The 25808-nt window shown below is 42.3% G+C and overlaps 1 long non-coding RNA gene across 2 annotated transcripts in view; it reads left to right on the top strand.

Moving 5' to 3' along the window:
• Window positions 1-24046, top strand: part of LOC130849469 (uncharacterized) — a 42762-nt gene extending 18716 nt beyond the window's left edge. Inside the window, exons 3-4 of one of the 2 annotated variants that reach the window (XR_009052748.1) lie at window positions 16740-17342; window positions 23256-24046. This is a non-coding gene — a long non-coding RNA (uncharacterized LOC130849469). Of the gene's footprint in view, window positions 1-16739; window positions 17343-18884; window positions 19775-23255 lie in introns of those variants that run through there. The other variant, XR_009052749.1, reaches the window with a different exon arrangement.
• Window positions 24047-25808: the final 1762 nt, after the last annotated feature.

The following is a 25808-nucleotide window of genomic DNA, read 5'->3' as shown; positions in this document are numbered from 1 at the left end:
GTTTGGACAGGTATCTTATTTCATGGATCAAAAAAGGCCAGAGCCACTTCACAAGTGTTTTATGACTTGTACAAATTTGAGGTCTTAAGCTGATCTCCATTTTACATAGTGTTTCATATGAGTTAAGGGCCAAAAAATAAATAAATAAAAATAAAACTACAAAAAGTATAATGTGGTCTGAACAAAAATACCTAAAATCAATAATGAACTGGCTGAGAGAAAAATGAAAATGAAAAAAAAAGTCCCTTATCCCTATGATATTATTCAAGGAGGAAAAACTTGAGGTCAAACATAAATTTTCATAGTACTTACATTTCAGGAATCACAGCATCCCTCTCTCTTCCTACATTTGTCTCACACTTGAGATTGGCAAAAAACAAACACACAAACAAACAAACAAAAGCAGGGTTTTGAAAGGAAATTAACTTCCAAATTCTCTTTCTATTCCCCATGTGTGAAGAGGAACTATCATGGGACCCTTGAGCAAACAAAGAAATCAAGACGCTGACGTATAAGGTGGCAAATGGTTTTGTGAGCATTGGTTTCCAGACTTGGAACAAACATCTTCTACTTTTATTGGGCTGCACGCTTTTTTGATACCTAGAAATGAAGAGTGAAGGATAGAGGAAGGCAAGGAGCAGTGACAGCCAAAATGTTCTTCAGACCAATGAAGTGTAACAGTTTGCTCCCTGTTTCTCTAGGACACTTTTGGAGTCTTAGGAAGTGATTCAATACGTGACAATTCACTTCTCTTTCTGAATGTCTGGAACAAAGAAACCTGTGGACAGGACGTGAGCAAACAAATAGGTGTGTGGAGGCATCCAGGGCTTTCTAATGGCTCCTCCTTTTAATGACAGGGCTCTAAGAATTTTTGTAGGAGGATGAAGGCATAGACCATGCCTTCTTTGGAACTCTGTTGTCCCCATGGCTGCCACTGGCACTTGGCATTTACTGGCTTAAGTTATGGTTAGCTGTCCTCATGGAAATGACTTTCTTTCCTGGCTAAATCTTAAGTTTCCTGAGGGCAGGAACCCCCACGGTACAGCACAGTAAGGTCTTGTATACAATAGCAATACAATAAATATTTACTGATTGATATTCATATACGATAAAAACACAAAGGTGTACACAGCTTCTAGAAGATTTTAAAACAAGAACTGAAATATTCTCATACAACTCCTAGAATAACAATACAAAATATTTGTACTCCTTCTATGATGTATGTTTTTTTTACATAGAATTTTAAAATTTTAGTGCCTGTTGCAATGTTATCACAAGCACAACTTTCGGTTTCCTTTACAACCCTGTAAGTCTAAGCAAAAACCACTCTAAACTTCTACATTTATATCCATCCTTAAAGCCATCAAATAAAAGGCACTGTTAACCTAATGTGTCCATATATGTAGTGATTAGAACAATGCCTGCCGTAAGTGTGTGTTAGCAGTTATTACTGAAGGTACCTGTGGCAGATTGAATTATTGTTCACATATCTTTACTCTCTCCCTGTAATGGAATTCTATGTCCATATTCTGTGATGTGGTTTTGCTGTGCCTTCCAGAGTAGCTGTGAGGACAATGTAAAATTGTGTGTGTGTGTATATGTGTGTGTGCTTGTGTGTGTCCATATCTGAAACATAATAAGTGCTCATTAAGAATTTGTTGGGTGAAACATGTACCATAATGTTTATTGCAGCACTATTTACAATAGCCAGAACATGAAACCTAAATGCCCATCAACAAATGAATGGATAAAGAAGATGTGGCATATATATACAATGGAATATTACTCAGCTATAAAAAGGAATGAGATGGGGCTATATGTCATGAGGTGGATAGACCTAGAGTCTGTCATACGGAGTGAAGTAAGTCAGAAAGAGAAAGACAAATATTGTATGCTAACTCACATATACGGAATCTAAAAATGGTACTGATGAACTCAGTGACAAGACAAGAACAAGGATGCAGATGCAGAGAATGGACTGGAGAACTCAAGGTTTGGGGGGGTGGGGGGTGAAGGGGAAGCTGAGACACAGTGAGAGAGTAGCATAGACATATATATACTACCAAGTGTAAGATAGATAGCCAGTGGGAAGTTGCTGTATAACAAAGGGAGTTCAACTCAAGGATGGATGATGCCTTAGAGGACTGGAATGGGGAGGGTGGGGGGGAGTTGAGGGAGGGAGGGAATACGGGGATATGTGTATAAATACAGATGATTGAACTTGGTGTACCTCAAAAAATAAATAAATAAAATAAATTTAAAAAAGAAAAAGAAAAAAGAATTTGTTGGGTGAGTAAAGACCTAAACCTAAGGAAAAAAAGAACCTTACCTCCATGTCTTATATATATCAGTACTATGACCATATCCTTTTCTTTGAAAGATATGTATTAGTCAGCTAGTGCTGTGATAATAGTGTATAACAAACACTATATATAACAATATCTATATCTCCCTGCCTAACTTTGAGCTCTATGACTTGCCTTGGCCAATGAAATATTAAGCAGATATGATGTAATGAGAGGCTTTAAATGTACTTTTACAGCTTGGTTTGGCCTCTTAATTTTCTGAATCCACCACGACCAGTATATGCCTCTGGTGGCTGCTGATCTCATGAGAGACTTAGGGACCAGACTTGAAACCAAACTAAAATAAAGCCACCCAGTCAACCCACAGACCCATGACTCAAATTTTCTTGATGTTGTAAACTACTAAGGTTTTTAGAGTTGTTTGTTATGCACTATTATCACAGCAATAGCTAACTAATACATAATCATCAAAGAAAAGGACATTGTCACAGTATTGAGATTATATATATATATAACATGTATATATAAATATAGATATAATATCCTTTTATTCTCAAGTTTAGGCATTTATTCACTCAACAAATTCTTAACGAGCTCTTATTAAGTTCCAGACAGTGATAGGGATTTAAAATTAATAATATTAGGAGAAAAAGGGCCCAAATGTGCATAAGATTGTTTTAGCTTTTTCTTCCTCCCACAGTGACTGGTGTTCAAATTCTTCTCCCCATCTCACTCTTCAAACACCTAAACCACTATACCCACCATATACACAGCCCTTTCAAATCCCTAAGGGCTGCCTGCCACTTTCTCTAGGCTGGGGGATTTCAGCTGAGAGTGGAAACTCCACAGTCTCCTGCAGCTTCTCAAGTGTTTGCAGCTGGCTGTGATATGAGCCTAGTTTGGAGAACTGCAGGACACCTGGTTGCTGCATGTCCAAGTGCTGCTTATTGTCCTGCCTGCCTGGCAACACTCAGCATCTATGTTGCCATGTCTCACTCCAAGTATCCCAGGGCTGGAGCCAGATCATTACTGACATATCTCAGTATTTGGCTCTTAAAAGAGCCAAAAAATCAACATCCAATCTGCTTCTTTTATCTCATCTCCCTCAGGGAGCTTGGGTGTCCAGGCAATGCTTAAGAAGGCCTCATCATGGAAAAAGGAAGACAGAAAGATTTTGAAGGGTTCCTGTTGGCAACCCCTATACCTGGGTCCCGATGCCTTCTGGTTGCAAAAAACAGCTGTGAAACACAGACTTTAGAGCAAGGAATATTATCAGGGATAAAGAGGAGCACTGTAGAATCATAAAGGGTATCGATTTACCATGGAGACATAAAAATCCCAAATGTGTATGCATCTAACAACAGAGCTTCAAAACATGTGGAACAAATATCAATAGAACAGGAAAGAGAAACAGACAGATCTTCAATTTTAGTTGAAGCTTCCAACACACCTCTCCCAGTAATCAATAGAATAAGCAGACAGAAAATCAGTAAGGCTAAAGAAGACCTAAATAACACTATCAACAAAGTTGACCTAATTGACATTTGTGGAAGACTCCAAAATGTCAGAACATTCATTCTTTTCAAGTACACATGGAACATTAACCAAAGTAAACAATGTACTTGGCCATAGAATACATTTCAACAGAATTTTTAATTGAAATCATGCAAAATATTTCTAAGACCACAATGGAATTAAATTAGAAATCATTATCAGAAATACATAAGGAAAATACCCAAATGTTTGGAAATTAAACAACATTCTTCCAAATAGGAGTAGATCAGAGAGGATTTCACAAGGGGCATTAGGAAATATTTTGAGTTGAATGAAAATAAAAATAAAGCTTCTAAAAATTTGTAGAATGCAACCAAAACAGAGATTGGAGGGAAAGGTATAAGATTAAATGACTACATTAGAAATAAAAGGATGGAAATCAATTATCTAAGTGTTCATCTTAAGAAATTATAAAAAGAGGAGCAAATTAAACCCAAAGCAAGCAGAAAGAAGGAAATGATAAAGATAAGATCGGAAATCAATGAAACCAAATGCCGATTCTTCGTAAACATCAATGAAATTTAAAAGTATCTAGCTGCACTGATCAAGAAAAAAAGAAACAAAATGTAAATTATCAGTATCAGGAATAAGAAAAGTGATATCACTTCTCCTATAGATGCTACAAACATTAAAAGGAAAATAAGAGAATATTATGAAAAACTGTATGTCGATAAATTTGATAGCTTGGATAAAATGGACCAATTCCTTTAAAAACACAAATTCCGAAAACTCACCACATATAACCTCAATAGCCCTATCTCCATTAACAACACTGAATTTTTAGTTTAAGAACCTTCCCACAAAGGAAACTCCAAGTCCATATGGCTTCACTGGAATTCTACCAAACATTTAAGGAAGAAAAATGCCAATTCTACACAGACTCTTGCAGAAAATTGAAGAGGAGGAAGTATTTCCAAACTTATTCTATAAGGCCAGCCTTACTCTGATACAAAAAACAGACAAATGTATTTTAAGAAAACCACAGACCAAGACAGGTAGGAAAATTCTAGACAAACTTTTAGCAAATTAATTCCGACAATATAAAAACATCATAACTTAGTAGAGTTTAGCCCAGGAAGGCAAGATTGGTCTAACATTTGAAATTCACCACGTTAACAAAAAGGAAAACCATATGAGCATCTCCATAGACTCAGGAAATGCGTTTTATTAACTCCAACACCGATTCCTGACAAAAATTCTCAGAAACGAGAAACCTCCTCAATTTGGTAAAAAGCAGCTATGAAAAACCTACAGCTAACATCATACATAATAATGAGACGTCGAATGTTTTCTACCTAAGATTAGAAAAAAGACAAGGATGTCCACTCTCACTACTTCTATTCAACATTCTACTGAAAGTTCTAGCCAGTGAAATTAGGCAAGATAAAGAAATAAAGGAGTTATATCCAGAATATATAAATAATTCTCAAAAACCCATAATAAGAAAACAAAAGCTCAGTTTTTGAAAGTGGACAAATGATTTGAACCAACACTGCCAAAAGGACATACAAATGGCAAATAAGCACATGAAAAGGAGCTCAACATAATTAGTAGCAAAGGAGACAAAAATTAAAAGTATACTGAGATACACTTCACACATCTTAGAATGGAAAAAGTAATGGTCCATATCGAGTGCTAGTGAGGATGCAGAGCAAGTAGAACTCTCCTACATTACTGGCAGGAGTACAAAATGTACAGCATTTTAAAAAAGAGTTTGGTAGTTCCTAATAAATTTGCTTACCATATACTTGCCATATGACCCGGGAATTTCACTCTTAGGTATTTATCCCAGAGAAAAGAAAGTTAAGTATGTGAATACTCATAGTGGCTTTATTTTAAATAGTGAAAAACTTAAAACAGCCCAAATATCCATTACCTGGTGTATGGCTAAACAAGCTGTGAGACCAACTACCAATACATGCAACAACATGGGTAAATATCACACCCACTATGCTGAATGACTACAGTCAGATTCAGAAGACTGCACAATATTTTCCATTTGTATGATGCCATAAACTAAATGTTTGTGTCCACAAAGTTCATGTTAAATCCAAACCCCCAGTGTGATGGCATTTGGAGGTGAGGCCTTTGAGAGGCGATTAGGTCATGAGGGTGGAGCTCTCATGAATGGGATTACTGCCCTTATAAAAGGGACCTCAGCCCCCTCGCCCTTTCTGCCAAGTGATGACACAGCAAAATGCCGGCCATCCATGAATCAGGAAGTAGGCTCTCACCAGACAGCGAATCTGCTGGTGCCTTGATTTTGAGCGTCTCAGTCTCTTGACTGTGAGAAACGAATTTCTGTTCTTTTTAAGCTACCCAGTTTATGGTATATTTGTTATAATAACCCTGAATGAACTAGGACACATGATGATCTGAAAAAGGCAAAATGTTATAGAGACAAAAAAACAGACCCATTGTTGCTGGGGTGGGGCGAGGAGGGGGGTTGATTACAAAGGGGCATGAAGGAATTTTTGTGGAGTGATGGAAGTGTTCTGTCTCAAGAACTCATGCACTTGTCGATACTAACAGAATGGTTGGGGGGGGGAAAAAAGCAGATGGGCAGGGCTAGAATTCAAACCTGGCTTCCCACATCCAAAGAATCCAAATGGGCTCCCTTCGAGCTGCCCATGGGAAGTCTATCAGTGGGATTGCACTGGGATCTGTACTCCTTTTGTGCCCCTCAATGTGGTCTAGTGCAGGAGCACACCCTCCGGCCCCAGTGTCAGCTCTGTCACTAAACAGTTGGGTGGCCATGGGCAAATCACCTCCTCTTTCAGCCCTGTTTTCTCATCTGTGAATTGCCTTCACAGGGCCATACAGGTCAAGCTTAGTCCAGCTCTAAATTTCTATGACTTTCCCCAAGGTTCTTTCCTTGTGTTGGAGGCTCAGCAGTTCAACTCCCACCCGTCTACCTTTGGAGTTTGAAGAGCTTTTTCAGACCTCAGCTCCTTGGCCCTCACGAAATCCTGTAAGGGAGCTAATCATCCCCATTTCATTGTTTAAGAAAGGGAAACCCGGAAAGATTCATTAATCTCCCCAGTCACAAAACTGTCACAAAAAGCAGACCCAGTGCTCTCATCTTTCAAGTGGCCCTGTCCCAACCATAGGGAGGGCCAACTGTCAAGCTCCAGATCTGTCCAGGTGTCTCTCTGTCCTCCATTAAGTTTAGGGATCTTGTGAAAATCTTATATGTAGTCCAGCAGTTCTCTAGTCAGATAAGCAAAAAATGGGCCACACAGAAAATGGTATTTACCTGCTATCATAAAGCCTGGTCTTCAGAGGTCAATGTCAATCCAGGATTCAAAGCAGAACACACTGCTGCTGGCCCCAGGGCCTCGTTGACAGAAAATCCTTCAGTAATGCTAACATTTCACAGTATCGAGTCCTTATTGTGTGTCAGGCGCTGTTCTAAGTGTTCAACCTGTGTTCTCCCATGTAATATTCTCAACCATCAGTGAAGGTTACCACAGTTAACCACACATTATACATGGGGACCTTGGCCCATGCTCCTCCTCCTATCCATCATCCCAATGTGTATCTTTTAAGATCACAGAAAGATCTACTCTGCTGGAAAGAGAAACAAAGGAAGGGAAGGAGTGGAAAAGGGAAGAAGGGCGGAAAAAAGAGCAGGAAGGCCAGCAGGCAGGTACAGATGAAAACAAAGCAAGATTAAGGCGAGCATCAGCTCCTCTACCAAGGCAGGTGGTAGTTGTTTAAAAGACTCATTAACAAGGCCCAGGAAATAGAACAAAGGAGAGACAGGCAAGGGCTGTGGGGGCCCGGTAGCCCCATCCCATGTCAGTGCTCACGCATACACACACACACACACACACACACACACACACACACACAAACTGCCCAAGACTGCTGAATGCCCCTACCTTACTGGCTGCATCCTTCACATCTGACGGCCCTGGCTTGTTTCACTTGCATGTTTATTTAGTTTAAGGTCTGCTTTAAAGGGCTTTCTAAGAGAGGCGGAAGGGGGAGGAGGAGCAGGGGAAAGAACTCTTTAAAAGAGAACTTAGTGATTAAAAAGGAGCCGAGATTAACAGCTCTGAGAGCTCCAGCAGCCTGAGAAGCCAGCAAAGACCTGGAGGGCGGGGTCTCCCTTTATACCACCACCACCACTACCACCACCGCCACCGCTGCTGTTGAGCCCTCCTTGCCCTCCTTCCTGTCCTCTCTCTGCAGCAAGTGGTGGTCACCCCTAATGCCACAGCTTTTCCTGTCATAGCTGACTTTGATCAGGGTGAGAAAGTCTTTTTAAGATAGCATCGACAGCGACCTCAAAGCACAAATCAGTATAAAGACGTGTCTGCTGACCAAGCACATGGCATCTGTACCTCACCTCCCAGTGCTTACTCAGCATCAGGTACTTACAGATGCAACCTGGGAGTAAAGAGTAGATGATGATCAGGAAATCCAGGTTCCAGCCCCAGCTCCGTCACTGTCTAGCCATCTCACGCTACCCAGCCTCTATGGACTCAGATTCCTTATCATATGAGAGAGACATCTGTCCTGCCCACACAGCGGAGCTGAGAGGAATAAATGAGACAAAGCATCTGAAAATGCTTTCCACCAACTCTGAGGGAGTGATAGGTACCCAAAGAAGTGTTGCTGATTGACTGAGGGCCTGAGTGATTGATAATGCCTGGGCGATAAGCCCTCCCTGCCTTTTTTGAAGCACTTTTCACCAGAAGCTACGGGATGACAGACGCAGTCTTCAGGAGCAAAGACATTATTACAAATGTCAAACTGGTTGCACATTGTGTTCCGGCCAAGGAGTTTCCCACTTGCTCCTTCCTCTAATGGAATTCCTGTCCCATTTAACACGAGGTATCTGTGATGGAGTCTCTAATTAGAAGACTTGCAAGAAAGATAAAAAGTCATTATGTCTCACCTTAGGAAGCACTCTTATTACTTAGGGTTTCCAGTGAGAGGCCCCAGGGAATGTCTGTCTTCTGAGATTTGGCAAACCTACCAGCCTTCCTGGACTTTTCTATACTTGGTCTCCAAGACACAGACATTCTGAGGCTCTAAAAGCCCCTGTCAGCAACCCTGTTGAGCCTGGTTAGCTTAATCCCAGGCTTCAGAAGGAGCTAAGAGAAGAATTAAGACCCATCAATCTTCTGGTACTTGTGGAAAGAACAAGCATGTCACTCCTGGGGAAGGAGAATCAAGACACTGCATTAAATAGGGATGTGGTGAGGGGGAGAAGGAGGAGGAGCCCCCATGGTCGTGTTTGACTTAAAAGGGTAACACTGCTGCTGTCTAGAGACTAGAACTGGGAGTGGGGCTGGGGCAGGGATACGGAGCAAGGGTAGGGAGGCAGTCAGGAAGCTCCTGGGAGGGTTCAGCGGAGAGATAATGGTGAGGTCCAAAGTCAGCAGTGAAGAAGTGAGAAGTGGTTGGGTTTGCTGCACACCTCAGAGATCTCTTGGAGCCCTGGGGCACTCTCTGGCAGCTTCCATGTGTCAGGCCATTTGCTAAATGTTTTCCCTTTAAGATCAGGAATAAAGCAAGTAAACCCACTTTTACCACTTATTCAACATTGTATTGGAGTTCTTAGCCAGTGTAATAAGGCAAAGAGAAAGAGAAAGAGGGGAAGGAAGGGAGGGAGGAAGCAAGGAAGGACATGTGTTAAGAATGGAAAGGTAGAAGTAAAATTCTCTTTTGTGCAGACGACATGACCCTGTGTGGAAAAAATCCTAAGGAATCTATTTTTTAATTACTAAAACCAATAAATGAGTTTAATAAGGTCACAAGATAGAATAATATAAAAATTACATTTCTATATACTAGTTTAAAAAAATGGCAATTGAAGTAAAACAACCAACTTGGAATAGCATCAAAATAAAATATAGACAGATCATTTTAACAAAATATGTGCAAGACTGGTACAATGAGACTTACAAACCTTCACTGAGAAAAAGCAAAGAGAAACTAAACAAATTTAGACATATACCACATTCATGAATTGAATGATTCAGAATTGTTATGTTATTGATTCCCTCCACATTGGTCTATGGATTCAACATATGTGTCTGTATTCCAGCTGCCATTTTTGGTAGGGGTTAACAAGCTAATTATAAAACGTAGGGAAATGCAAAATACATAGAATATCCAAGACAATTTTTAAAAAGAAGAACAAAGTTGGAGGCTTACAGTACAAGATTTTAAGACTTACTGAAAAGCTACAGTAATCAAGAGAGCCTGGTATTGGAATAGGAATAGGCATGCAGATCAATGCAGCAGCCTAGGGGGTGGGTAAATCAACCTACACAGATATGGTCAATTGATTTTCAACCATTGATTTCCTATGATGGAAAGAATAGTATTTTAAATACTATTAAAACAGCTGAATCATCATGTGGGGAAAAAAAATGAACCTTGACCTATAATCACACAATATCCCCAAATTAACTAGAAATGCTATTAGACACTAAAAGTATAAAACTTCTAGAAGAAAACATGGGGGACGATCCTTGCAGTCCAAATGTAGGTGAAGATTTCTTGGTACACAAAAGCATGAGTCATAGAAGAAAAGAGTGAACTTCATCAAAATTTAAAACGTTTGCTCCTCCAAATATACCAGTAATGAAAATGCAAACCAGAGACCGGGAGAAAATATTTGCAATACACATTTCTGACAAAGGACTTGACTCCAAAGTACATACAAAACTCTCAAACTAAGGATTAACAAAATAACCCAATGAAAAGTGAGTAAAAGATTTGACACTTTAATGAATACATTGTCCTCCAGGACTACACACACACACACACACACACACACACACACACACACACACACACACCCCGACTCCTTTCTTTGACTGCTAGATTTTCACTTGTCTTTCAAGGCATGGTTTAAATATCCCTTTTCTTAAGTCATACTCAAGGTCCTTATCTTCCTCAGTAAATATGTAAGTATTACTGTCTATGAGCTTTTATCAATTGATAAAGAACTTGCCTCACTTTATTGTCATTGTCTGTTTCAGGATCTATTTCCTCCACTTGAATGTGAACCCCTTAAAGGACAAGTTTGTGTCTTCATCTTGTTATCTCTACCACCTTGCACAAGCTCTGGCATAGAGTATGTGTTCCATAAATTTTTATAAATGATGGGAAAAAACATTTCTTCCTTACTTCCTGGAATGCAAATTACATCTTAGTCCTATCATTTCCCTTAAATGAGGCCCTTTGGATGAAAAGGAATCCTAGATCCATGAAATCATCACATTTTAGAGCTCAGAGGATCTTGATGTTTATAAATTGCTTCCTGCAAACCTGAGGAGGGTCCTTAGAAGCCACCTGCAAGGGCTGAAGTATATGCCTTTGTAACCTCATTTTAAGGGATGCATTGTATTCCATTGTTGAGGTTTATTAAAAATTACTTTGAAAAATTCCTTCTGTTAGAAATTTAGATGTTTGGCAAGTTTTTACTTCTTTATTTGTATTAGAATGAGCCTCTGGCATGTATGACTAATAATTTCTATAATTCTTTTCAGTCTAACAATTTATTATTAAATTCACCCGAACTCCATCCCCTCCTACAATTGGCTTGGTATTATTTTTATTCAAAGTCAAGTAATAAATAGCGCATAAGCCAAATGCTGTATCTTCCTTGAGATTCAGTAATCAATGATCTTCCATTGGTTTTTAGATATATTCTTCAACGTCATGTAAAATACACAATGACCTCTTTCGTGCTCTCTCAGTTCTTTATCCAACCTCCTGTAAGTACCTCTGCACATCTGTCTCTATCCCACCTTACTGATCTGGGTGTAACACCAGAGTTAACAGGTGCAGGAGAGGCAAGAAAGTCCTCTCTCTCTGAGTTTAAAAAATAAAATATGAAATAAAATAACCCCCCCAAGGGGAAAATACAACATGTGTGATCCTCCCAAATTCTAGAAACATGTTGAGAGGTTTAGATGGAAAAAGTAGGGCTTATTATTGTAATAAAATTTATTTAATTTTGAAAAATGTTCCAAAAGAGGACACTGAAAATTTGTCAGGATGAGTTACCAAATGGATTTTCATCACTGCAAATGAGACATGGGAAGAATAGAAGGTGGAGATTTTTTTTTAATTATACATATCTTTAATGTGTTCCTAGGAGAAAAACTGTATTTCACTAGAGGAACAAAAAAAATATTGCTTTCACACCAGAAAGTAATGCATGTCTACTGTAGAAATTGAGGTGGTTTGGACAAGAAAAAAAAAAGTGGAATAATTCTTATATATCATATATATTCATATACCTTTTTTAGAGTTAGTCAATTTCAATCATTTCACACATCTTTCCAGGCTTCTTTCTGTGCCTGTGTGTGTGTGTATATGTGTGTGTGTAACCAAAATGGGGTTAAAGTGATGCAGAGTCTGTTTTTCCCACTGTAGACCACATATTGAATATATTCCAACATCATTCAATTTTCCCCGTAACATCTATTCATATGTAGCAAAATTTCTTTTACCAATCCCCTACCATTGAATATATAGATTGGAACCATTATAACAAAATCTGCAGTGAACATCCTTATACCTGTATCTCTAAGAATTGCCCTGATTATTTAAGATAAATTACTTGAAGTAGAATTCTGGGTCAAAGGATATGTAAAAACTTGAAACAATTCTTTTATTTTTATTCCACAAGAGATAATCTTTTAAGTTTTATGAGAGGCCTCCATCAGCACATATGACTCTTCTAGACTTGGCCCTATGTGAGTTCCTGGTTAATTAAGTGATTTTGGGTGTTGAGTTCATGATTGCCAAACTACAAGTACATTTATACTGCAAATGAATCAGCCAACACAGATTTTCCTTCTACCTAAAGTCCCCGGGAGGTTGGCATTTCCTGCAGCCTGCTTCACCCTAACTTAGTCATGGTTTTTGAGTCTTGCCTTCCCGTCTTCTGCCTCCTAGTGGATGTGCACGCTTTGAACCATGCTGCCCCCAGATCCCTAAATCTCACTTGGCTAAATCCTGTCTTATAAGTACAGAGGCATTTTCCACTGGTAAGTCTTTCATTAATTTGTTTCTGCCGGAGTTTGTAACACCTTGTAATTTGGTCATCTTGGGCAATTTCATCAAGATGTTTATATCTTATGGATCATTAATAAAGATTAAATGGGCAACACCTAAACTGACCTCCCTGGTCCCACCCAGGGCTCCACCCTGAGTCAGTTTCATCCCTGTATTTCATGATACTTCCATGCTTTCTAATTTTTATGGGATCACACTTTGGCTGGAGAAGCTGGACTCCACGGTCAGACCACACGTTGCCTTAAGCAGTGATCATACCCAAGAACCTGAAGACTTCACCTCAAGTTTTATTTTCCCCAGGCCCTTAAAGGACCCGCTGGGCTGGAAATCCTCCATGTACGTTTCCATCTACAAGCCCGATCCTTCTCCAGCTTGCTCTGTACCCGGGAGGCTGACCTGTAGGGGCCGCCTCAAGGGACTCCACAGCATCCAGTTGGTTCAGCCAGTCGGGAGCACCGCAGGGGAAGGAGGGCAGGGATAGTCTGAGACCAGGGTAGCCACTCATTCAGCTTCCTCGCTGAGTGCTGATGCCCAGTCCTCCCACTGACGGTCATTGCCTTGTCAGGGAGCCCTCTTTACACAGCTCTCTCCAGGGTCCCCCACCCACAGCCTCTCCTTGCTCTTTCCCTCCCAAGAGTGGCAACAGCCCTATTGTACCACCCTCAGGCTCCCAACCCAACCCCTGTGGTTTCCCTACAGCGTGCCCATCCCTTATAAATCGTCTCTTTATTAAATTCTCCTCAATTTACCCAACATGAGAGTGCCATCTGCTCTCCGCTGGGACCCTGACTGACATACCATGTAACATGGCCAGCCCTTGGATAAGGCACTGCCGGGCTGGGCTGGACATGGCCAAGGTCCGTCACCTCTGCTTTCAGACAGATTGCAATGATGCCAAATCGCTTCTGGAACTCTCTCATCCTTCTCTCAGATCCATAAACGTTTAGCCCTTTTGGAGTTCTCACATTTTTTTCATACAGAAGAAAACTTTTGAAATTCTCTTAACAAGAGCTGTTTCAGATGTTCCAGCATTTTCCATGTATTCACTTAACAAATATTTGCTGAGCACTTCCTATGCATCAGACGCTGAGCTAGACAGCCGGCACGCGTCTGGGACAGACAGACACACTCGGGGCCGTGAGAATAAGTCGGACCAAGAGACCAATAACCCTGGATGTTCTGCGGAGAAATTGCTTCCTATAAAAAGAGGTGCCTTTTGTACTATGTTCCAACTGGTTGACGGCCAGTGCCCCGGGGGTTTCTAGTCACCATTTCATGATATCCTAAAAATTTCAGTCCCAGAAGAACAAGTAGACAGGGAGGTAAACTGGGGAAAAGCCTCATTTTCCTCGTAACCAGAGGTTGTCCCTGAGCACCCACGAGGCAGATCAGTCCTGTCACGGCGGCACCAGTGTTGTCACCATCACGCCGCCGCCCTGCCTCTGCTCTCCCCACGCCTGTTGTCTTCTCACACCTGACCCGCCCCAGCCTGTTTGGCAGGGTGTTTCTGTCCCAAGATGCTGCAGCCATTACCCCAAAGCCCCCTTTCTTCTTCCTGACCTAGTCTCACTCCCAGCCCATTTGTTCTGGAGACTGAACTTCAAACTCTGCCTCTGCCATGACCCCTGGGCCTGTGAAATAGGTGTTTCTCTCCGACCTTCCAAGTTTTGGGCTCTTGCCTCCTTCTGGCAAGGCTGATATAGCTTGTCCCTGGCTTTCCTTATGTCACACTGCCTTAAGGAGTGGCCCCTTTCTTGATTCTGGTTCCTTGAAGCCCAACTTCCAGCATGAGCTCTGGAATCCCTCCTCCTCCCCACCCGCTCCCAAACCCCAAGAGTTCTTTTTCCAGCCATTTCCTGACTAATGTCTCTTCTTCAGATGCCCTGAAAAAGCAATCCTCTTTCTTTTCTTTCTTCTCTACTCTCTTTCTGTGCCTTCTCTCCTTTCCTTCTCCACATGTTTGCCTCTCACTCTTCTTTAAAAGAGCTACAGGAGTTCTTTGCTTTGAAAAATACTTTCCTGGGGATGTGTATTTAATTAAAGTTGGTAAGATTTGAAATTTGGAAAACGTGTTCCAAATCATGATGGTGGTGTCGACAGTAACACTAATTGTAATAATAGCTTCCAATCACTATGTTTCCTACGTACGAGGCGCTGTACCGAGAGCTTACACACATCAGCTAATTTAATCCCTACAGGAGCCCTTGAAGGAAGCTTTTTTCATTCTGCCCAGCTTATGGTCAAGGAAACTGAGGCTGACAGAGGTGCAGTGACTTGCCCAAGGTCACACAGCTAGTGGCAGAGCTTGGGCTCCAACACAGGCCTGCTGGATTCCAAACTCCAAATTCCAACCTTCTTGCCCTCACCACTGCACTAGTAAAAGCAATGCTGTTGTGATTTCTCTTGAAAGGAGAAAGCTTCTGCAACAGAACTAGCTCCTCCCCAACGACCCACATTGTAAGTTTAAACTTTTATATAACGAGCTTCCCTCAACAAGGCACACCCATCCTTCTTTTTGGGTGGGTGCGGCCTCACCAGGTGAAACCTCCTATTTACTCTCCATCCACCACTGGTCCTGCGCTGGGCGTGGAAGTGGGTGCGGAGCTGCCCAAACCACCTCTTTACATCCTCTCACTCACAGGTCCTCCCCAGGATGACTCCACCCACAGATTCTGCCCTCCTGACAGCACCACCACAGGGACAGCAGTAAACATAGGATTAGGGTTTCTAATGACATAAAACGTCTATCTGGTCCGCACTTCTAAAAGGAATGTCTTTCTCCATAAAAACAGATTCAATGGAGAAAGACCATGCACCTAGTTAAACTGAGCCATGACAGTTCAATTATTCATTCAACAAACACATGCCAAGTGTCAATGTGCTTGGCAAAGAGCAAGGTATTGGGCTGTTTCTCCAAGGAATTTATACCTCCATCAGCAGAAAGAATAAAAACGTTCTAAGCATCTTATAGTCAACTGGATTATAGTTTAACAAACATCTATTTTGCCTTCTCCTCTCACTCCCCCAGTTTCTGCCACATTGATTGGGAACTTTGCCATGTAAAATGTGGGCCGAAGTGATAACATGTCAGTTTCCAGTGACGCCTTGAAGAGGCATTGCCAATATCTGCCAGCTGTCTTGAACACCTGCCCTCCAATATGGGAACATTGCAGGCCAATGGGGGCTGTCCCTTCAGCCCAGGTCCCAAAATAAGAAGATATATGGGAGCAGCCCTACACCACGGCACAGCTCACAGCTACTGACACGCTACATGAACAAATAATATATGTTATTGAAGTTCATTAAGATCTTGAGGTTGTTTGTTACACAACATTATCGCAATAAAAACTGACAAATTCACTTCCATACAGCGCTATATTCCAAACCTACGCACTGGGACTTTTCTTGCTCTTTGAATTGAAATCTAAAACACCCTATAGATGATGAGCTTCACTGAGCCATCTGAGGTATTTGCAGAACGACTAGTCAGGGGGAAAGTGGTATGAACAAAAATTAGTGATTTACACGTCATATAACATACCTGCAGAAACCCCAGCTATCCAACACCAGCCCTTCTACAGAGGATATTATTAATCACCGCTACCCACTGTTGTCCATTATCAATTTCTAAAGTTGACATTAGCCACATCAAGGGCAAGCACTTGTTAAAACACTCTGAAGGTTCCAAATGAATTTAGTGTTTATAACCCGAGACCAGCTCGAGTCAGAAAGACTTATTATGAAAACTGGGACTGTGGCTTAGAGGCCTCTCCAGTCACCATCTGGTGCGCTGTCAGTGTTTAATCATGTTCTTTTAATTTCCTTTAGTTCAACAAATATTTATTGAGCACATCCTACGTACAAAGGGGAGAAGGCATGGTTCCTACCCGCAACTCACTAGCTTACCATCTCATGGAAAGGGTGAGTATTTACTTAAGTATAATTAAAGACAACACATGTAAAATATACTGAGAGGAGTGCCAAAATTTTGCTAGGTGTGGTTTCGAAAAAGAGAAGCACTGTATCCAATCTGAGGGAGTCAAGAAAAAAGAACATTTCAAATAGAAGGAACTAAGGTGCAGAGGCTGAATGGAACGGAATATGAACTATGGAGAGATTCAATGGGAAGATCAGGAAAGCCACGCTGTGCACGGCTCCAAGGCCGGGCTTCTGAGTTTACGGCCAAATTCACTTAACGAAATTGATCACGTCCATTTTCACCACGCCCTTCACTGGGCCCAGAGTTTGCATTTTTCTAAGAACTTCAAGTCATCAACAGCTTGAGCCTCCACAAAAACAACTCGTGGTAAAAGGTACCAGTGAGAAGGAAAGATGACAGCAAGACGGTTTCCGTGACTACAACCACGGTGAGCAGGCTGCGTCTCTGGGGAAAGACGAGAAAGAGCTTCTCGGCCACAGGTGCAACTGCAGGTATGTTCACCTTCAGTCCTGACGAGGGCAGAGGGATCAGGCAGTGCAGTGGACTGTCTTGAACCTCACTGCCAACCTCGGCAATGGAGTCTCGCCCCTCCAGGAAGTAGCATCCCTGCAGGCCGTGTGTGGCGGGGCAGGGCCCCACACACCACACCCTCCCTCCCCCACCCCCACCCCTCTTCCCCAGGCTGCACCTGGCCTCCGGCCTCACCTGCCCCACCTAGTTACACCCAGGACTCCACCTGGCCAGAAAACACATCACTACCAGGCAATTACAAAACAAGATGAAGGAACTCCAGCAATACCAGGTTCCCGGCTGCACTCAGCTGAGCTGCCCCGGCGCCATCTGTGTGCCTCTCAGTTTCTGCTCCCACCCTATTGAAGCCATCTGTTCGTGGATCCAACTTCCCCACTGGCCCATAAACCATGCATGGACTTTCACCTTTATGCCCAGTGCCTAGTCCATAGATGGTACATATTACTTACTAGAAACAGTCTTTCTGTATATTAAATGCTTTCTTTCCACCCGCTCCTGGCATGTTATTTCACTGAATCCTTCCAACAACCCAACACTACAGAGTAGGTGTTATTATCCCCATTTAACAAATGAGGAACTTGAAACTCAGAAAGATTAAGTAATCCCTCCACAGCTAGGAAGTGAAGGTGCTGAGATCTATCTGATTGTCAGGCCCTTCCTACAGAAGTGGGTTTATAGTCATTGGACTGGACCAATAACCAGCTTTCCAGAATAGGAAGACTTAGAGCATCCTCACTAGATCAATCGTTTGGAAGAAAGATTCCTGCGAGCGTTGGTGTTGGGGAAATTCACCCTAGGCTGGTGTTTGACAGAGATATACAGGAGCTATTTTTATTGTCTTAATAACTCTGAAACTGAATCTGAATCTCTCGGGCTGCGGTATAGGAAACTGACAGGAACAGCTCTGTAACTCTTTCACCTGGGCTATACATGCCAGGCCAGGAGAGAACTTCCCCCAAGAAAGCCAGATCAGGGCCCTGGACAAGTGACAGGGACTTGCAGGCAGGCCTCACACACATGTTGGACGCCCAGCGGTGGCCTCAGCCACGTGCACAAGTTCAGAGGACAGCCCTATTGGAAGAAGTGCAGGGGCTGACTCTGAACAGAAACTTAAATTGCCGGCTGGAAGTTATTGGGAATTGGAGCTAAGAAGATTGGCCTGTTAACACTAACAAGTATTCAAGAGGTCATTTTAATCCATTGGGGGATGAATCCAAAACCTTCCAGATTTTTCCAAAAACGAAACTTTAACACTCTAACACTGTCAGATGATGGCCAACATCTGTGGAATCACGTTCCACAGTCCAGTGTCCAGACACATCACGAGGGCTGTCTGAAACAGCCGGGTTTACTGGCATACTGACCCTGGGTCAGGAGCCGCAGATAAAGAGTGTGACTCCAGGCTCTCACCTTGGGCTTGGGCAAGAGCAAGCAGGGATCCGCCCTGCTGACACTAGTCCCGACCATCTGGTTCATCAGGATGAAATTATTTTTGTTTGCAGCCGCACCCACCGCTCCATCTCAAGAAATAGCTGGTGGCAGCATCCAAGCTGGTCTGACCCCTGCCAAGAGGCACGCACTCGGAGTGCAGGTCCGTAGCTAGACCCAAGAGAGCAAAACTTCAGTGGAAATCCAGACCGTCACAGGGAAACCTGCACAGAAGGGAGGGGCCTTGGGCCTAAAAGCATTTCCTTCTCTCCCCACCTGAAGACCAGTTAGGGAACTAGTGAATGATTTACAACTAGACTATTTATAAAAGGAGCACATTAACCTTCTGGATCACTCATCCACAATAAATGATGAAAACCCAGTTGAAATGCAAGATTCCAGAAGGCTTAAAAGATGGCAGTAACATTAATAACTGTGATTCTCTTTTTTTAACCTTTGCCTAAATTCAGACTTTAAAGAATTTAGCCCTGTTAAATGAAAAGCTGGCATTTTCTCAGACAAGCTTGAAGCTCATTAACGTAAGATGATAGTTCAAAGTAAGTACTCAGGTAAAGAAGGGGAGCGCTAGATGCCTCACTGTATCAGAATCCTAGACCTACCTCTCTCCCCTCTTCTTCCCCCATCCTATAAAGCAATGGAAAGTGGCAAAGTCAGGTCACTCGTTTGCAAATGATCCTGCTTTAAGAATGCAGGAGAAATGTTAAAATGATTAATTTAGCAAACTCATTGGAAAGAAGTTTGCGTTTGTGAGTTCTGCTGAGTTAAACTGTTTTCAATTAACATCGTTTTTCGACTACACTGATTTGGAGACAGGCTTGGAATATTTATCTTTCTTTTCCCAGCAGGAACTGCTTCTTGTGGTTATTTCATTAACAATTATGAGTCTAAAATCAATTGACTAATATGAAATGTCGGGGGGCAGAAATTGGGACCTGCAGGGTGATCCCGCTCTATAGAATGTGTTCCCAGTCTTAGAATAACCAATCACAAAAGTCGTAATTCTGAGGGGGTCTCCTTGGCTCTACCCATAAGGCACAGAAGTCCCATAAAAATGAGGACAGATCACCCAAGACTAGAACTGATATTCAGCTTGCATGGTGTGATGTGGCCAAGCTACTGCCTGTAGTTGTGCAGTGCACAGCCTGCACAACCAGACAATGTGGGACCGGGTATAGCTTTCCCAGTTGTGTATGTCTGCTATTTTTCTGATTGGCTGGTGCCCTTGCTGGTTGTTAAACACTGTGGCTTTCATTCTGTCAAGGGCCAAGACCCTGCTGCTTACAGAGGCTCCTTCACCAAGGTCTAATTGTCGCTCATTTTCCCTCTATTCCTGGGGCCTTGCTTAAACTATCTCCCTGTCAGTTTGGAGAGGGGAACACTGATAAGTGTTCAGTCTTCATATAGTCACTTAATCCTCTTCTTTTGGCCACGGTGCCCATCTACCTGGTATCTCCCAATGAGAGATCTTTTGTTTTTCCAGAGAATAGACTTCTAAATACCTTTTAGGTAGGCATGACCCTCAGAAGGATGGGTTGGGGGAAGGTGATACAGAGATCCAAAACTTTCTCAAGTAGGTTTCACCCTACTGCCTCTATTAGCTCCCCCTTCGTGACAGCTCCAGAAACATTTATGCCTTTTGTGCAAGTTAGTTAGCAGCTTTCCTCATTGCTAGTTTCAGCTTTCTCCAGTCTGCTAAGTCAGCTATTAGGTGTCCATCTTTTGTCCAAATTCCAAAATTGTGTTGCTATGGTCTCTTCTCCTGCCCTCTCTGTCCTGTCTTTATGAGTTTATTCTTTAAAAAAAAAAAAAAAAAAAAAAATCTTGCTGTCATTTTCATTGGGTTTGGGGAGAAAGCTAACTTAGATAAGCATGTTGAATCCACCGTCTGAAATTCATGCCAGAATACAGTTTTTAGGTCTAGCTATATGTTCAAGATTTCCTAACATTTAGCATTAGGAAATATTACTATATTAGGTATTTAGTAATATAATCTCTGAAGCAATCAGAGTGTTTTAAAAACTAAGAGTTTTTAAAATTATTGTTATTATTGCTGTTGTTGTTTTAAAAAATAAGAGAATCCAAAAAACAACTTGAAATACAAATCAGAGTTCCTAAACCATTGGTAAGAGCTGTTTGGACCCTCATGAGGACACTGGATCTTCTTAGTGGTGTCCAGAATAGAGTGTTAGTCTCTTGGCTGGGAAGTACGGGTCATGTTACGATTGTAGCCCGCAGTGGGGATGTGTGTGTCTGAACAAGCTCGAATATGGAACATTTATTCTGACATAGTTGGAAGTTGGGAAAGATCATTAGGATATTACACACAGAGACACGGCCATGGCATAAGTTATTGACCTACTCCAAGAAAAGACTAACTTGACTAACCACGGATGTTATCTCATTCTCTTGAAAAAATAAAACAAAACAGATGAACCATTCATTGTAGGAAAAAGAGAAGATGGACTCAACCCACAGTTGGGTTTGCCCTACCTTATGCTCCACGGCCTTTTTGCTCACTTCTTAGACCCGCAACAGCTGCTGCAGGAGACAGCACCCGCTAACACCTATGCAGAGTGTTCCTCTCTACACCTCATGGGGTTCACTCAGCCAGGATTTGCTGAGTTCCTGCTATGTGCTGGGAGCAGTTCCAGGTAGAGCAGACGAAAGAAAGTCTCTGCTTTCATAGAGCTTTTATTCTAGTGGGTGGTAAAGTAGTAACATAGTTGACAAATGTTTATGTAATAAATGTGAAGGACTAAGAAGAAATTTAAGAGGAGCTGGGCTCGGGTGTACAGGAACATCCTCTCTGGTGAGGTGACTTAATAGCTGGAGAAAGAGAATTCTAAATAGAAAGTGGGACCTGAGGCCAGATCTTAAACAGCCAGCATGTTTAAGAAACAGCAAAGAGGTCTACGTGGAAGCATGAATAATAGGAGATGAACTCAAGAGGGTGGATATGTGTTGGGTTGGCCAGAAAGTTCATTTGGGTTGTCCCATAAGATATTATGGAAAAACACAAATGAACTTTTTGGCCAACACAATAGATCACACAAGGTTTTGAAGGCACTGTAAAGAGATTCTGATTGTATTCTGAGAGATTCTTAGGAACTCTGAAAGGTTTTGAGCAGGGAACAACTTGATTTGACACTCATTCTGGCTGCTGAGAAGAGATTTCAGAGGCAAGGCAAGGGCAGAACAGGGAACCGGGCAGATGCTACTGCAATACTCTAGGCAAAAGATGACGGTGGCTCCAAGCCCCATACGAGCAGGAGAGGTGCTGAGAGGAGAAGAGTTGGATTAAGAATATATTCTGAAGGTGCAGATGATGTACTGGATGTGGAGTTTGAAAGAAAGAGGGGCATCACGATGACTGTAAGATAACTGGCCTGAACAGCTGGTTCTGACATGTGCTGAAACAGGACAACGAGGAGAGCAGCAGGTGGGTACTGGGCAAGGTCAAGAGTTTAGTTCTGGACACGTGAAGGTTAAGACGCCTACCAGATAGCCACGGGAAGATGTTAAATAGGCAACTCAATGTAAGAATCTGGTGACAGATACAGAAAGGACATATAAAGTATCCCCTTTGCCCCCTGCCCCACATACAGTGGTCTGAGCTAGGAAAGGAAAGAAGCATTTGGGAAGCAGCATGCAGTTGTGGACCCTTAGCCCACAATAGGGCCCAGAAGCTTCTTGGTAGGTTTTCAGAAAAAGTTGTGGACAAATTGAAACTTCGGGTTCAGAATCAACAAACTTAGAAAATCTGGCTTTACGGGACTTCCCTGGTGGTACAGTGGTTAAGAACCCGCCCGCCAGTGCAGGGGACATGGGTTCAATCCTTTGTCCAGGAAGATCCCACATGTCTCGGAACAACAGAGCCCATGCACCACAACTACTGAGCCTCTGCTCTAGAGCCCAAGAGCCACAACTACGGAAGCCCACTTACCTAGAGCCCGTGCTCCTCAAGAGAAGCCAGCGCGATGAGAAGCCCGTGCACTGCAAGGAAGAGTAGCCCCCGCTCCCACGACTAGAGAAAGCCCATGCACAGCAACGAAGACCCAACACAGCCATAAGTAAATAAATAAATAAACAAACAAACAAAAAAAGAAAAATCTGACTTTGAGGAGCCTAGAGTAAATAGGACAGGAAAAGTAAAAGAATACAGGCCATTGAGAACAGACCTTGCAGAACTGAGAGCCCGAGGGGCAGAGGACACCCCCACCCCACCCCGCTGCCCCAGCTCCCCTGGGATCTTGCTGTCTGCTCCTCTCTTCCTCCCACCCGGAGAAGAGCATTCCTCTGACCTCTGCAGCCATAGGGTGAGACTCTGTGGCCCGCAGATACCTAAGATGTCCTCTAAGAGTTATGTGTTTTTCCTATATATTCATCTAACCAAATATCTTTTTCTTTTCTTTTTTTTTCCTCAGAATTTTTGGATCATTCTTTTGTTTACACCATAAATATTTTTTGAATCCATACCTTCAGGTACACACTAACCTTTGTACAAAATTCACGTCAGACACTGTAGAAGTACAAAAACATATAAATTTTGGAGATGTGTATAAATAACAACAGTAGAAAAACACTGTTTAAAGGAAGCTTCAAACTAAGTGCAGCAGGATTTTTAAAGGAGTAAGATTCCTGGCCGGGATGGTCGGGGCAGAGACTTCTCAGAGGGGGAGCCATGTGAGCTAGGCGTTAAAGAAATGAGTGGATTTCCCTTCAGAGAAGATCCAGGTGAGGGAACCCTTTATATTAGGAGACTTTATACTAACATTGCCCAGCCTTTCAAATTCCTGCTTTCTTGGCTGGAGGGTGGGGCAATAGGAAAACCGTTGTTTAGGGTACACACCGGCAACTGGTAGATAAAGAAGTCCTGGAGATCTGACACACAGAATAGTGAACATAGACAACAATATTGTGTTATAATCATCAAGGTGGCTGAGACTAGGTCTCAATTATTTCCCACCACAAAAAAGAAATGGTAATTATGCGACATGGTAGAGGTGGCTAACCATGGCTACAGTGGCAATCATGTTACAATATATAAATGTATCAAAGCAATATGTTGTACATCTTAAATGTACACGATGCTGTATGTCAAATACATTTCCATTTAAATAAAGTCATGCTTTCTTTCGATAAACATAAAAAAGCCATATCCTCATTTAACGTTATTGAAATCTCAAAATGAGTTAAATATCAACCCTTAAAACAAATTGAGGCCATTAAATAAAACAAAGTCCTTAAACGAAATCCTAACCTCCCAACTCACTCTCTCTGCCCACCCCTCCCCCCCACCCAATTCTTATTACGGGAACAAGTAACAGGAAGGCGACCCCCTCCAAAGCCAGAGGACCATGAACTAAGCATCCCCGTCCCTCCTTCCCACTTCCCCACAGCATTACAGGCAATTGCGCGCGCGCGCGCGCGCGCCACACACACACACACACACACACACACACACACACACACAGAGTTTCAGGCAATGCAGGAAAGCAATTAGGAGAGAGGGAAGGGGCATTGCCCCTGGCAGGAAGAAGAGTGCCAGACAAACTGATAACCAGAGTTTGCATTTTCTTGCTCAAATTCAAGCTGACTTTACCTAAAACTAATAACTTGGCAAGAGTACCTCGAGAGGCAGCCTCTTTCGCCCATTAAGCATGGAAAGAGTTTGAAGAATAGGAAATACATAACATTTGCTGTAAGGAAAGCAGACATGTGTAAAGAAGGGTGCCTGATTTTCACCAGAAGTGTAAAACAGCCTCTGCTGGGTCCAGATTGGGTAGCGAAGCGCTCGCAGGCCGCACAATCAAAGGGACTTTTATATGAAACACTTAAAGGAGGCCCTGCTGTGACAAGACTCAGTCTGGGAGCAAACAGAGGCCAACAGAACTTCTTCTTCAAATCAGAGGAAGGAAGGCAGCCCCCAGCCCAGCTCTCATGGCAAAGCCCCGCGGATCATGGCCTTCTCTCACTACAAAGTGAAACAATAGACATTAGAACTCTACCACTCAAATAAATACAACACTCATTTATGCGTCTAATGGTTAACACGAGGTGCAAATGCCATGGGTCACATGGGTTAATTCAGAACGAAAACATATGCAATCGTGCCATTAATCATTGACTCAAAATCTTAACTCTCACGATAGGCGCAGTTCTTAGACTTTCTTCTGAAAAACAGTAATAAAGGAGAGTGGTGCGCGATTGAGTTCCTAGAAGCTTTTTAATCAGACAAGATTGCCCATGCCATAGATTTAACATTGGCAATTAAGCTTCAAGGCTTAAATAAGCTCACTGGCCTGGTACGTTTCCCTGAAACCCTGTATTCAATAGCGCCATACGTTGGAATTGCATTGCACAAAGGCAGCTGATTCAAACTGTTGAAAGTTCGCAAAAGTTCAGCCTTGAACTTGGCAGGCCAAGGCAGGACACTTTGGCAACACCACAGATTTGGATTTCAATTCCCTAAATCTGCCCTCAGGATTCTATTCTCCAGAGAATGGGTTGGCAGGAAGAAGGCTCCTTCGGGATTGATTTAGTAGCTCCTATGTCTTCTTTACAATTTTACAAGGTATTGTACCAGGGAAGAAAAGACAGTTCCATGGAAGTAAATCAAGCTTCATGTGGTTCTACATTTCCTGCTAACCTTATAAAGCTCTCCCCCAACCCCATTAATTTCTGGAGCATGGAGGAGGAAACTTAGGAAGAGCTGATTTGAAGGAGGTAACCAGGTGAAACACTTTTCTGGGTTCTTTTCAAAAGCTCAAATTACCTCTGCCTCCAGACCTCAAAACACAAGGGAAAGACAGCCTTTAAATAGACAGAGAAAGGGTGGGATTGGGGAACAACTTCAGAGATTGGTATCAATCTACCACACTTGAATAGACGCTAAGTAAATACTGGAGTCTCCAAGCACAGGAGCTGGTCGTTTCTTCCAGGACCCCAGAGCTTTTTCTAATCATCTGATGAAAACC

The sequence above is a fragment of the Hippopotamus amphibius genome, chromosome 3, assembly GCF_030028045.1.
Source record: "Hippopotamus amphibius kiboko isolate mHipAmp2 chromosome 3, mHipAmp2.hap2, whole genome shotgun sequence".
NCBI classification, from domain to species: domain Eukaryota; kingdom Metazoa; phylum Chordata; class Mammalia; order Artiodactyla; family Hippopotamidae; genus Hippopotamus; species Hippopotamus amphibius.
The sequence above is the reverse complement of the archived record's forward strand: the minus strand, read 5'-3'. Positions and strand labels throughout refer to the sequence as shown.